This window comes from Coptis chinensis, chromosome 3 (genome assembly GCF_015680905.1).
Source record: "Coptis chinensis isolate HL-2020 chromosome 3, ASM1568090v1, whole genome shotgun sequence".
Taxonomy (NCBI): Eukaryota; Viridiplantae; Streptophyta; class Magnoliopsida; order Ranunculales; family Ranunculaceae; genus Coptis; species Coptis chinensis.
The window spans coordinates 17,178,297-17,191,276 of record NC_141458.1 but is presented as its reverse complement, the minus strand read 5'-3'; the positions used below and the strand labels follow the sequence as shown (position 1 = coordinate 17,191,276).

The 12,980-nt window shown below is 36.0% G+C and overlaps 2 non-coding genes and 1 pseudogene across 3 annotated transcripts; 2 read left to right on the top strand and 1 right to left on the bottom strand.

Moving 5' to 3' along the window:
- Window positions 1–6,774: 6,774 nt before the first annotated feature.
- LOC147508321 (U2 spliceosomal RNA) lies at window positions 6,775–6,971 on the top strand. Its single transcript, XR_015219727.1, has one exon. It is a non-coding gene; the product is annotated as a U2 spliceosomal RNA (small nuclear RNA).
- A 1,659-nt stretch (window positions 6,972–8,630) lies between these two features.
- On the top strand, window positions 8,631–8,789 carry LOC147508320 (U1 spliceosomal RNA). Its single transcript, XR_015219650.1, has one exon. It is a non-coding gene; the product is annotated as a U1 spliceosomal RNA (small nuclear RNA).
- Window positions 8,790–9,653: 864 nt separating this feature from the next.
- Window positions 9,654–12,646, bottom strand: LOC147508319 (uncharacterized; annotated as a pseudogene). Its single transcript, XR_015216338.1, has 6 exons — window positions 12,358–12,646; window positions 11,500–11,612; window positions 11,277–11,372; window positions 10,514–10,617; window positions 10,239–10,366; window positions 9,654–9,976 (listed from the first exon to the last, which is right to left on the bottom strand). The product of XR_015216338.1 is annotated as an uncharacterized LOC147508319 (transcript).
- Between the last annotated feature and the right edge of the window lie 334 nt (window positions 12,647–12,980).

The window sequence follows — 12,980 nt, the reverse complement described above, 5'->3', positions numbered from 1 at the left end:
GGGTTTGAAACTTAGAATGTGAGTACATGTGACTGCTCCTGTACAGGGGATTGCAAGGGGAGTGCTTTGCTCTTATAATTTGTCATTTTGTTCCAATGATATTTTTTTTACTCTCGTAAATGACTTGCTCATGTTGATTATAGATTTGAAAGAAAGAAGACAAAGGTTACGGTGGTTTCTGAGCTAATTGAAATGCACCATTACTATATTAGGCTGAGGTCTATGAACAATAGGGTTTCCATATGTGAGGGTGCATATAAGATGCATTAAGCATATACTGCAAGTATTTCCGTAACCAACAATTTTTTAAAGCATCCAATTACAGCTAACTTGTTTTTTAAAGGTATTAAAACAAGTCCTTGATGCAATTGTCGTGTATATTTCATGGTGCTTCCTTATCATGCATACGGGCCGCACCTTAAGGTGTAGGCTTCCACCGTTCCACATGAAGTGTGTAAATGTTATATTTGGTTTAACCCTACATATTCAAGAGAGTGAGGGAGATGATGTATGAATGTGAGTTTGACCGAGTTTGTATGGACGAACTGCCTAAGTATCAAGTTCTCTCTAAGGGGGAAACTTGAATCAGGTCAGACGTAGTTCCTCATCCTCTTTATATAGACAAGGAGCCCGTATCTCTTGCTCTTCTGCTTCAGGTCACTTATGAGCCATGAAGACGAGTTATGAAGAATCAATGAGCTGCGTGCCTGAAGCTTCGGTCTTGATGGTTGCAATGAAGGCTTACGTTACGAGCCATTGTGAAGAGAGAAGAGCGGGCGCTATGGAGGTCGCTTATGAGTGAGATTGTCTACTCGACTTCGAGTAATTTGGAAGCGAGCTCTCAGGTGGAGTACGTGAGATCGGTTGATGATGACACTGCTCTGGGTGTGAGTTGAATAAGCTGCTTGCCTGAGGGGATCAGAGTCACTATGAAGCGAGCTCTGAGGACGAGGATACTAGGTCGGTTGGTAGTTCTATATATGCTGGACACGTGTGTGATATTCATTGGATGTGAATATTACTTCCTCACACTACCCCATCTCAGTAGGTCGTTTTTTGCGAAGGAGCGATCTGCTGAGAGAGAACAATATCACGTGTTAAACATATGTGAGGATGCGAATGGTCTTGTGCAGAGATAGCAACCGACCCCTCTCATCAGGTCGTTATTTGAATGGCGACCTGACTTGAGTTTTGAGTGGCACGTGGTACGGTTGATTTGAAAGGTTGCAGTCGAACCGCCTCGTTTTGTGGAAAGACGTGGCACATTAGGGCTAAATAGAATGATTACGTTTCTTTGGGAAATGAACCGGTGGCTTGCAATATACGCCTGGAGAACTGAGGGTTTCTCATTTTGCTTCCAATTGAAAACGAGAGCGTAAGGTTAGTCTTCTTCCTCCTACCATTGTTGCTTGCTTTTCCCTTTTCTTCTGCCATTGCTATTTTTGTTTGGTTTTAAGGTCGTCTTTAGTTGTGATTGTTGTTGGTATTATAATATCTCAAAGATATGTCTGATTCAGATGACACTCGATCTGAGGAGATTCGAGAAGTGTCTTTGGGTTATGACGAGGTAGAGGAGGATGTGGCGGAGTCAATAGGATTTGAGGGTGTGGAGGAGGATGTTAAATTTGACTATGTTGTTGTTATAGCTAGCAGTTCAAATAGTGGGACGTCATCGTCCTCTAGTGGTTTGCCACCCAGGATAGTAGATAAGCGAGCTTTAGAAAGCTTTTTAGAATTAAGGGAGGCATATGGTATAAAGGTTAGCGATCTGGAAATACATGAACTGGGAGATGATGCAGATGTTTTTAACAATGCATTCTCACCGCTAGGTTACGGGGTCATTGTGTGTGAGGGGCAGTTGCGAGCTGGAATGAGGATACAGTTCTCAAAGCTTACCTGTGAATTTTTAAATTTTTGTGAAAAAGCGCATTGCCAGTTCGTTGGTAATACCTGGCGGTTGCTTAAGGTTTTTGACTTGTTGAATGGGAGTGGTGAGTACCACATTGGGGTTGCAGATATTGTTGAGCATTTTGCTGTGAAATGATATAGAGCTAACAATTTTAGCTTACAGACCTTGACTGGGAAGTCTAGCGTTCTGGACGGTGTAAGCAACGAGCCTTGGGAGAGAAGGACGTTGTTGTTGATTGGGAATTTCTGTGCTAGTAGGTTTGGTGTACACACTAGGATTTGCAATTTTGCTGGTATATACCAGTATACTGTCTTTTGTATTGATGTCTTAGTTGTTGGATTTGATTTTGATATATTTCTGTATTGTTTTGCAGAGGTCGCTATCAGAGAACGGACTGAGCGCAGTGTGATTGAAAAGTTTGCTAGGCGGAGCCAGGCTGAGAAACAAGAAAAACTTCCTGAGGTAGCGAACTACTTCATAGAGAGGGGAGGTCGTGAGGTTAGATTGAAAAGGCGTAACCAGAAGAAGAGGGTGCATGGACGAGCTGCTCGAGGGCCTTCGACTGAGTCATTGATGGATAGGGAAAATAGCGACATTATGACTGGGGAGGAGAGAAATCGTGCTGGGCATGGGCGGGCAACAGGAAGTGGGTCGGATAGGCGACCTGAGGGGGAAGGGAAGGGGTCATGAGACTTCCTCTACTGTAGTGGAAGACATCTCTTTCACCCCTCTATTTATGAACGTTTGATGTATTCATGTACAAACAAACCTAGCCTCGCATTCTCATATATATAGTCATATGGTCCCAATGGTGACTGAATCTTAAATTTACGTATCTCTAACTAAGTCCTGGCTTCGAGGCATTGATTATGTGAATTAAAAAACATTTCACAATACCATAATTCGTAAGTCAGTAAGTCGGCCTCATTTATTATAATTTTTCTAAAAAAGAAAATCAATATACTACTCATTGGTACTTTTTGACAAGTACAGTAGAATAACTAGCACTACCATGAATCCTTGTTAGCAATTCGCAAATCGAATTTTTGAAGGCATAGCAATTCGCGAATTTTTGAAGGTCATACGTATAATACTTCTGAATGTTTGAAAGATTTGGAATGATTCGTGATTTTTTGCCTTGAAACGAATAATTCGGTATTTGATGAATTTTTAAAAATTCGGCTAAAAAATTTGGCTAAAAAAAAAAAAAAAAAAAGTGAATGAAAATTCGGTTGCACTTTTGTCGTTTTTTATGTAGTTTGTGTCCTCACTCTTACTTAAATCCCTCACTTTTACATTCTTAGTGATAAATTAATTCAAAAACTTTGTTTTTATACTTTTTGGACAATATTTAAATTGTCATGCCATAATGTGTACATATTTTGAAGTTTGAATTGTAATTTCAATCCAATAACAAATAAATGAAGCTATCTATATGGACCGTTCAATTAGTTTCAATGTTTTTGATAGCGAAATTGCTTGGATATGTTTGTTATATTGTAAAGAATGACAACTATTATTAATATTTTCTAACATAATATCATGAATTTTTGCAACCAAACGTTTAAAACGCGTATTAATTAAACACCGCATAATTTCCGTATTGCGAATATTTGACTGAACTATTTTTTAGAGTCACTGAATAATTCTTGAATTATTTCCGTATCCCGAATTGCTAACAATACTATGGATATGCTTTAGGCTTTATAATAACTTACATTTGTGCACGTGCGTTGCACGTGAATTTATTTATTATCAAATTTGGGTGACTTGTGCAGTGTGAATGCATTGTTAATAATAATAATAATAATGTGAACGGGCAGTTTCATGTGCAATATGCATGTCAAGGGACTTTTTCAAACAAAGTTAGATGACTATTACAAATAGAACATCATAATAAAAGAAATCGGCATTGTGAATGCCTTTGTACGGTGAATGCCATAATCTACCCTGCAACATTAATGTTCTAATATAATATAAATTCAATTATGGTAGTAGTACAAAATAAAAATACAAAATTAGAGGTAAGGTGCTAGAATGTTAGTAGTACTTCAATTTCTAATTATAGTGGGGCAGAGTCGCAAAGATAACCTTTTATCTTTCCTGGCACTTGCATAACATTGTTTTTATCAATTTCATGTGAATATACGCTGAGATTGAAATTTTACAAACCATTTCCCTAGTCATACTCCTTTGCCAGAAAATGGCCATGAATTAGTCAACTATATTCAATATTTTACGCGCTAGCTTTAGGCACATCTAGTACGTATACAATCGATTATTACACATAGATTTCTAGACTTTAAACAAAATACAAAGATTCAATGGTCTGAAGCCAAATTCAAAGTGCCTTTCGTTTCAGCATTATGTTATCCCCTGCTATAACTTGCTTCGTCAAAACCACTTTTTCTCTGTAACAAAGCATCAAAGAAATCATTAGAATAACACTAAAAATTACAAAGGGGAAATTAAGCATGTAGAAGAAACTACTTAAGTTCCTCTTATGTAGTTAATTGAGTCATTAACACATGCATATAGCTAATTTGTATAGCAGGGCACCAGTAAAAATTGATGAGCATGAAGCAAAATACATTAAATCTAGTTGTACTTTTCTCTTCTATTCTTGATCATCTGCAAGAGACAAATTTTCCTTTATCTTGACTAAACTATTTTTCAAAAAATCCTCGTCCCTATCTTGACTAAATTACATAATCAATCGGATTCAATGCAAGATATGCGTATAATAAGAACACATACCAAAAAAATTGTTTTCTATTGCCGGCAAGCTGAGACTCTTATATTCACAAACTTACATGGTTGACGTCAGGGTATTATGGAACTCACTCATAATCAAAATGGTGTCATTCATTATTAGTATGCAACAGTACATAGCAGGGATGGTGATAGAAGTGGAGATTTAAATACTTAAACTAATTCTAACGAAACTCACTCATGATCCATCGAAAAACACACGTCACTCATAATAATAATAATAATAATAATAATAATAATAATAATAAACCTTTTGAAAAATAGCTAACGAAAAAGAATTATTACAAATCAACATTTGGGGATTCTAGAGGATTATATTATGTTGACAAATCTTAATGGATTTAATGGAGGCACTATTTCCTTAAATAGGAGTGGATATCGACAAATATGGCCAATCATGGGGTTCACAGGGGTATAGAGTGATCAAAATTAACCAATTCCCAAAAGGTAATGCAAAAAAGTTTGAGAAAAACAATATTGTTGGATTGAACTACAATATAACCTTTTACACACAGCACAGGGAGCACCCTATGCCAATAAAATGCACAACTTAACAAAAACATTAATACTAAGTTCCATATTCATGGGCTAGTTACAAAACTGCTTTAAGAAAGCAAAGAAACAAACACAATACTGCATAGGTCAACAAAAAACCAATGAAGCTTGAAGAAAATGCAACAAAATAAGCTAACCTCTTGAGAGGACATCATCATTACGCAGTGAAGATTCAACGAAAATGTAATGAATCCCCATCTCTATTTGACAAAAAAGATAGAACCCTTTTTAAGTCATGTACCCATTCACATTGCAATCAAATTTGGAGGCCCAGCAGTTTATAAGCCCAGCCGCAATTGTTGACTTTTGGCTGATTTTTGGATAGATTTCATAGTATTGATTGCACTTAACAAAATTCCACAAACCCTCCAAACACTTGGATCTGCCAAGTCATGAATGATTACCTACCATTGCCCTACACTTCCCTATTTTGTTAGATAGAAGATGTTTTTCTTTCGTTCGTGTTAAGAAAGAAAGAAAAGAGTAAAGATGGTGTATTATTGGGCTTGTGTTTTTTAAATGGGCTAACCCTTACCCTGTTGTGGGCCGTGAGGCTGTGGGCTTTTATAGCACTGTATGTTTTTTTTTATAGGCAAACTGGGTTATTTAGAGGTCCTCTACCCCTTTTCATTAATAAAAATAGCTTAGTACATTCGTTAATCGACCTGTGATCGCTTCCTTCTACATTCACCTTGTGAGTAGCTCCTAACCATATTTCCTCCGACATGTGTCTATAATATTTTGAAATCCAACTACCAATAACTGTATTTTTCTTAGACTTACCAATTTGCCGTCGTCAAAATTTAAAGAGAAAATCTAAAATATTTGCTGGAACAAAATAGGAAATGATCTTCCAAATGTGTTTTTTTTTTCCATTTTTTATGTTGACTCATGAATTGAGTGATTCCCCATAAATTTATTTTTTGTTAGGACTTAAATGATAATTATTGAATTTTTTGATTAAATAAAAAAACTAAAAAATGAATTTTTTACTAATATTCTAAGGGTAAAATTGGAAGTGCAAATCTAAACAAATATATTCTAGGTGTTGCTTCTTGATTGGGCTTGGAGCCCTTAGAGGGAATATCATTGGGAGCAAAAAATCCTTACTGTGATTATGGCTATCTCCTAAACTTTTCAAGAGATGGAAAATTCAGAGATGATTGTTGCTATAACTGATGTGCATAATGTGAGATCAGTAAAGAGAGTGTGCTGAGGAAGTATCGGATTATCGATGGGAAGGACTAGGGGCATGACTACCATCTATGGTCTTTCTGAAATTTAGAGGTGTAGTATGTACACAACCAATAGTGAAAATTCTGACTACAAAAACTAAGAGACGTACTTTGTGATTTGTCCAGACTCACTGCCCCTCTTTTTGAGACTAGATTGCTGCAACTACATGCCCATACATATATCCTCCAGAGTCCAGACAAATGTTATATGAAGAGATAACATTTTTAGTCCCACATCTTTCATTGGGAAAAGAATATGGGCGACGTAGGCTATATAATGAAAGTCGAGCAGCATCACAAATCATACCTTTCTCGGCCTTTTGGCTAAGATCAAGTGTAGTATCTGTTCTTATAAGTTTAATATCTGATATGTGAGGCAATGCCTCACACGATATTAAATTAATTTTTGATTGGGGGAGGTTCCACCACAATAGCTTGCTATTGGGGATCTCATGTGTCGCCCATGCGTCGCACTAATGTTTGGGCTCGGTGCACCCCTACCAAATCAAGTTTAAAACATTGTAGCCACAACATGGATTTACCACCCATTACAGGCCCACTTTGCCATAAAAATAAGTGCTTTCTAGCTTAGTTAGTAAAATCTTTGGGTGATGATATCAGAAGTTTAATAAATGCTTTCTAGCTTAGTTAGTAAAATCTTTGGGTGATGATATCAGAAGTTTGGGATTTGAACCCCAAGTCGGTAAAACCTTTGGGTGATGATATTTGGTCTCAAACCCCGCCAACATCAAAGAGTTACTGATCTCATTTAAAACAGGCTTACCAACCAAAACAAAAAAACCTTTGCCATACAGGTGAGCTGTTTTTTTTTTGTTTTTGTTGCATAGAGAAAACTATGGTTTTAACCGTCTCCCCAATAATTGACTGCATAGATTTTTTTTCTAAGTTAGCAAATATTGTATTAAGAAAGTGTGCATAATACAAGGTGGACTTATAGCCCGCTAAAAACAGTTACATGAAGTTAATCAAATCTAAACTACAGGGATTCCAGTGAACAACCTTCTCTAGAATGAAAAGAATTGATAACTACCGATCAAGTTTTCAACTCTTTATGAGGCATTTCTTGGTAGATCCATTTGAACGAACCAAGTGTGCTAATTGTGAGTTTGAGTCAAATTTCCTGAAGCGTACAAAATTGCAACACATAATATGGCTTACAGCCTTGTACTATGCGTGCAACAATGAATGATGTCCCTCATCTCAGCCAGAAAAAAGCATGCAGTCAACAATATGAATGTACTAGCTTGTCCATGATCCTCTGTACATTACTACATGTAATGCCTACCAAACAAAATTGTAATGTTCATCACTATTGTAGGTTTAGGACAACTCCATGACCACAGTGTGGTGTATGATAGTCCATTTGTAGCTTTTGGTTGTTTTACGGTTTTACCATTCAAAATTCCTACCTACCTTACACGCACTGGGATGGGCCGTGTTTTTTGAATAAATGGAAAAAAACAAAGTGTGTTCCATTCATTCACCGAGCAAAGTAACTTGCACTGCGAGTTTGGGAGTGCTCTAAAATGTAGAGTAATCCAACATATTCAAGCAAAATTGGAACTGCAAGGTGTTAAAAACCAACGAAAAATGCAATTGTATTGGCGATGAACTTCCAAAGGCTTGAAGTTTGAACTTCTTGTTTCAAACAGGCATTCAAACTAGATTACAACGGTGTGTATAAGCTTAGAAACTGAACTAGCCTCTTATAACACCTTTGAAAAGTACAAAAAACTGTTGAAAGGGAGTGATCTAAAGTACATATAGTGTAAGTTTCATTTTAGTTTTGGTAAAAGTCAGCTAATTTTTATTTTTATCAAGTTTCACAAACCAGGAGGGAGGCCTCATTTTATTTACTTAGCTTGCATTATTAGTGCTAACTCAGGATCAACTTTGGAGTTACTTCTACATTCACACAAGCATACACTAGTATCTAGCTTAGATAAGAGATCTGGGAAAAGTTAGGGTCTTGAATCAGGTTCACCATGGTAAACGGCTTGTACGTATCTAATGTTTTGTAGAGTGCAGTTGTGCACGTCTTCAGCAGACAGCATGTCAATCGTGGTTTTAGTCCCACATCGAATAAGCATACAAGATGTCATGATTGTAGAAAATCAAACTAAATAATACATGCAAACATACTTACCTGGACGGGTTAATGGGCGATCAAGAAGGTCCATGGCCTAGGTTAGTGACCTCCATTGCACTTAGGAGGGGCGCTCGCCTAAGATATCTCCAAGTGGGATAGTCTACATCATAATATGTTGTAGAGGGGGAACGCGTTCGCGCGGCCCTTGCCAAATTTGTATTTAAAGTTTTGAATCGTGAATCATGGTAACTATATTCTTTGTTTATGCTGGACTCAATATCAGATTTTAAGGGAAAATCTTTCGAAAGCTTACTCCGAGGACTCAGTACCTACCAACTACCAATCCTGGAAACCGAAAAATATTAGTTGGCATATTTTGTATCTGTGCATATATGGCTGCAATGTAAGTGATTTATTTGTTTTTCCTCATTAAATCTAAGGAATATATATATTGATCTCCTCGCTACGGATCATAACTTAAAATATTTTGATCGGAGATCCATTGATCTCCTCTCTATGTAGATTAGTAGATACAGTAATTGCAGGCTTTAACTTAATTTATACATTATTTGATTTCCATTTTCCTCGTGTCTAACTCGAGAAAATCCTTGATGTGCCTGCATCCCAACTAGATGAATTGACGGGTTAGTAGCCTATGTCCACCTGGTCTGACCTGACAGTATCATGGGAATCAATCCATCCATATTTGTGGTAGATGTAATGGAGATTTAATGATGTAATATTTTCATTCTTTTTAAAATAATAGAAACGAGATTCCACAAAGTTTTTATCCCTTCAAATAAATTTCCTTTTGTTTGGTTTTTCTTTCCGGTATATTGTTTATTTTATTTTATTTTATCTAGCGTCACAATGGATATAGAAGTGCCTTGGCTCATTTCAAATTTCTACTATTAGTTGCGCAGCCACGAGCCCAGAAAATGCTGCCAAAATATTGAGTCATTTGAGTCCGGTGAGGGTTACACTTGGCCCACAGTACCAAATATCTGTCTCTATGCCTAATTTATCAAAAGTTCAATATTAACATAAAAATTAGTGAACAAGAAATCAAGAATACTAAACTTGACTGGAAAATCCAGAGCAAAATTTATGATATTAAATAGATATCAAAATATAAGCTTTCATTGGCAGACATGGATGCACAACAAATAAGCAAAAAAAAAAAAAAATTATAGTTTAATGACAAGTAAAATGTAAATAGCACTTAGCACCACAGAATCTTTGAATCACAGGCAAATCTCCTGTAGCATCCCAATCATGTCAAACTTCTTCTCAGATACACTTGTCAGAAGTTCTATAAGTTTGGCATGCCCCTTCCAGTTTTGGAATCGTAAGTCTTTTCCAAGACAAGCTCCATTGGTGTATCTTTGGGACCAGCTGCAAATTAACCAAAAAGAAGGCCATTAAAACAAGTTCCAACATGCTAGATCTCTACCGAGGACGGTTCACATTTCATTAGTTTCTGTGAGATTTTTCAGAAACATCACCCATAATAGGTACTTATTCTTTTTTTCTTCTAGCGGAAGATAAAAAGCATCAAATAATTGAAGGAAAGAAGCATTTGTTGATAACTCATGAAAGCTTTACTTTAATTACACACGAGAACAACATGAAAAGTGATGAGCAACGTAATAAATACCTATAGTAGGTCTAGGTGTGGTCCTTATTTTTAAAATCTCAGGACGAGGAATAATGGATCATTCCCCTCTAGAAACTCTTACTTTCGTACTGTCTTCCAAATATTTGACTCCAGTCTTACAGGGCTTCCTGTACAATTAAAAATAAGGACACAAATGAATATGGGAACAAGAGGTAATGCAAATTATATATCCTCTCTATTCTTTTTTTTTCCCGATAATCATATACCTTCTTTATTCAGAACCTCAAGTAAAAGGTATAACATCAAATACATACCCTGTAATAAGGTCAAGAACTTGAACATTTGAAACATGAAGTGGTGCCTCCATAGTGAATATTCCACCCTCATGACCCTGCCCTTGATTGATGTGTTTCTTCACCTGAAAATTCATATATTCCAATCAATTCACCTGTCACCATATTATAGATGAAATGCAAGAATTGCAGAAACAAAAGTATTGTTCATATAAAATCTGTGGTGGTAGGCAGAAATGGCGAAGAAGTTCATAAGATCTTGGTGGAAATCAAGAAACTTTTGTATAATTGGTCAAGAAGTGTCAATCTTTTTAGGATACTTAGATTTCAAAACTTTATTTGTAATTTGGATACTTTAGATTTGTAAATCATTTTGTGTAGTTAGGTTATGTTGTGGGGTTGTTATTAGCCACCACTAGCAACCTACTAAGGATTAGCTACTTTTTTGGGAATTAATATATGTTTTATTGATAAAAAAGAAAAGATGGCAAGCTAGATGTGCCTACTCCAGCAAATTGGAAGGTAGAGTATCACATAAGTCGTTATATGTAGTCCAACACAAGAAATATGTAACAGGAAAGTTCCATTTTCTAGAAATTTACTGTGTCCGAGACTTCGGAATCGTATTCCAGAATAAAGCATGTTAAACAAGGACATCCTCCTGATACTGCAACGACACAAACTTACAAAAACAAGATCAAGGGATAGCATGATTTTAGATGTATCAGAAAGAGAATAAGAAAAAGGAAAGAGAGATCCCTAAGATGAGGAAACTCAATCTTACCAAATTTTTGCCTTCAACAAGAACACGATTCTGAGAGAGAATGACACGCTTTATGACACTAGTCTCGCCTTTATCTTTTCCCCTGATTATCATCACCTGCATAACAATGTGATGAAGGGCATGATAGTAAAAATAACGCCATCGAGCAGATGGAAATTAAAAGAAGAGAAACAAATATATATATCAAGTTAGATAGACCAAAATATCTATTGTTTTCTTTTACATTGTCTCCTCTAAGAATTCTCCAGTTCTGTATCAGCTTTTGAGCTGCTTTCCAACCCATGCCAAAATAAGATCAAATCAAGCTATTTACTTTTTGCTCTCTTCCTGAGTTATCTGCATATGCAATAACCAATAAGAAAGTTCACAGTACTTGTTCCCTTTAGAAGTCTTAGCATATATGTCAAAGCTAATTAAGCAAACAACTACGATTGTGTTGATATTCTAAAAGCTAAAAAGTCCGCTAACATTTGGAGACTACATGAAACTCGTTTCCTGTAGTGATCATGCTTTTTATACTGTTGACTACAAATTTTCCATGTATACAATATCCTATCATGTATAAATAAGTTCATTCCACCACCACATAGCCACCTTCCTTTGGCCTAACGCAGACTTAAGTAAAAGATAAAGCGACAACGTGCTATCCATTGTTAGAAACACAACCAATTACTTATTTTGCACAAGTTCACGATGATGCTCCATACATGGAACCACCAAGTTATATAGCCATAGGCTTAAGGTAAAAATGAAAGAACTTCTCTTAACTTACTGATTAATAACTAATAATCAACAGCAGAACGAAAACATACATACCAATAATGTTCAATCACATAATAAATATAACGTACACCTAAGAACTGAGCAACCCCAATTTTTTTAATGAATTGAAGATTGAAATTTTCTATTTTTAAGAAAAACTCAGTTTTTTTTAGTTAAACTAGCAATGGCATACGCCACTTCCTGAAAATGAACAATTGATGACTGAGCCGAAAATAAATCCACCAAAATCAAAGTTAAGAGAAAAAAAAAACAGTGAATAATTGATCCGAAACAAAATTGAAGGGGAATAAGATATTACCTGAACGAGAAGGAGAAAGAAAACAACCAAATGAGATGAGTAGGAGAAGAAGTCGACCAAATGAGCAGCTACAAATAATCGAGTCGAAACAGAAAATTAAAAGTAAATACCAATCTTTCCTAAAAACAACTCAAAGATTTAATCTTTGAATATGAATTTCACAAAATAACGATCTACTAGTTTTCTCCCTCTCTCTATTTTGAAATTTTTCGATAGGTTCCTTTCTCAATCCTGCTAATATTTCAGAATAAGCGGGTATAAACTGAAATTTTGGGTTGGGGCCTCTTAAATCTAAATTTTCGCTAAATAGTAGAGCGGGAATATGAGCCTCAGAAGATCAATTTTTCACATTCACACTATGATGGCTAATGGCCCCTATTATTTTTAGGGACGTTAGCGACCGTCGTTTATACCCGGTTGTGGCTGTTGTTTTTTTTTTTATCAATTTGGTATAGTGATTGATCTTTCAAAAGCTTGGACTTTTTGTGTGTGCTTGTGAGATGTGAAAGACAAAATTATACATACTGATACTAGCTAGAAAAACATTTTGATAATCAATCAGGTGTATGATGTTGCTCATAGACTTCTTATAGGGAGTAGGGAAAATGTATGGATTCAAACTG